At 43.2% G+C, this 1,694-nt stretch overlaps 1 long non-coding RNA gene across 1 annotated transcript in view; it reads right to left on the bottom strand.

Annotated features, from left to right (window-relative positions):
• The window catches only part of LOC107479564 (uncharacterized), a 9,172-nt gene extending 7,933 nt beyond the window's left edge, over positions 1-1,239 (bottom strand). The window contains exon 1 of the long non-coding RNA XR_008007037.1: positions 1,163-1,239. This is a non-coding gene — a long non-coding RNA (uncharacterized LOC107479564). The remainder of the gene's footprint in view (positions 1-1,162) is intronic.
• Positions 1,240-1,694: the final 455 nt, after the last annotated feature.

Below are 1,694 nucleotides of genomic sequence, written 5' to 3'. Positions count from 1 at the left end.
ATAACTTGAGCTACAGAGGTCCAAATGATGCGGTTTCAGTTGGGTTAGAAAGCTAACATCCGGGGCTTCGAAACGATATAAGATTTGCCATAGTTTCTACAAGTATGGTGTCGCGCACGCGCATAGTACGCGCATGCGCCGTTGCTGCCACCTAGTCCACTTGAAGTAAAACGTGGCCAGCGATTTTAGAAGCCTTGTGGGCCCAATCCAACTCATTTCTGATGCTATTTAACCCAAGGAGTGAAGAGGGAAACACATGTTAGTTACCATTAGTTTAGTTTAGTAGTTTTAGAAGTAGTTTCTAGAACTAAACTATGACTAATGGTAACTAACATCTAAAGTATGAAAAGTATGTTGATTCCTCTTCAATCCTTGGCTTAAATAGCATCAGAAATGAGTTGGATTGGGCCCACAAGGCTTGAGAATTCGCTGGCCCACGGATTGCATTAAGTGAACCAGGTGGCACAACGACGCGTGCGCATATAGTGCGCGTACGCGTCCCTATCTGCAGTGCAACTAGGGCAAATCTTATATCGTTGCGAAGCCCCGGATGTTAGCTTTCCAACCCAACTGGAACCGCATCATTTGGACCTCTGTAGCTCAAGTTATGGTCGTTTAAGTGCGAAGAGGTCGGCTTGACAGCTTTCCGGTTCTTTCATTTCTTCATGAGTTCTCCAACTTTTCATGCTTTCTTTCTTCATTCCCTTGATCCAATCTTTGCCTCCTAAACCTTAAATCACTTAACAAACATATCAAGGCATCTAATGGAATCAAGGAGAATTAGATTTAGCTATTTTAAGTCCTAAAAAGCATGTTTTCACTCTTAAGCACAATTAAGGGAGAAGTTATAAAACCATGCTATTTCATTGAATAAATGTGGGTAAAAGGTTATAAAATCTCTTAAAATCAATACAAGATAAACCGTCAAAACGGGGTTTGTCAGTACATGTCCTCTAATTATTGCTTTTCTCTTAATCAATATTATTCAGATTAAGAATAAATATGTCATCACTCTCGGTTATTCAGATTCACAACACCAACAGTTGCAATTATAAGTTACAGAACAACAATACCAACAATTAAATCACAATAACACAATAAAAACGAGAAAAAAAATAATTACAGACAGAATTCGAACTCAGATGAGGGCCAGAACTCAAACCGAGTTGAGGGAGAGGGAGCAGTGGAGCACAGGCGATGGAATTGGAACAAACAACGGCCGTAGAACAGAGGCGACGTAACGTGACGATAAAGACGAGCTGCGACGGCACTGGAGCAGTGGGAGTGGGGATGGCGGCTGGACTAGATTTGACGGCGGCGACACAGCTTGAAGAAGAGAGCAGCGGCTAGGGTTTTTCTTTGAGAGAGAAGAACTTCAATGTCTCGGTGAGTGGTGAGCGAAGGTGAGAAGACGAAGGATCGGAGAAGGGCGACGGTGAGTGTGGGTGAGCAAAGGTGAAGACGAAGGAGAAGGGCGACGGTGAGTGGTGGTTAGCGAAGGTGAGTGGTGGTGGCGTTAAGCTTTCTGAAAGAGAGGGAGCAAGGCACGGGTTTTTGAAAGAAGAGGGCTTATGAAAAGAAAAACAAAATTCATTAAGTATACATGAATATATTAGAAAACACTTCAAAGTGTGGGTGAGCAAAGGTGAAGACGAAGGAGAAGGGCGACGGTGAGTGGTGGTTAGCGAAGGTGA

This window comes from Arachis duranensis, chromosome 3, assembly GCF_000817695.3.
Source record: "Arachis duranensis cultivar V14167 chromosome 3, aradu.V14167.gnm2.J7QH, whole genome shotgun sequence".
NCBI lineage: Eukaryota > Viridiplantae > Streptophyta > Magnoliopsida > Fabales > Fabaceae > Arachis > Arachis duranensis.
Note: the sequence above shows the minus strand (reverse complement) of the source record. Positions and strands in the feature narration are given on the sequence as shown.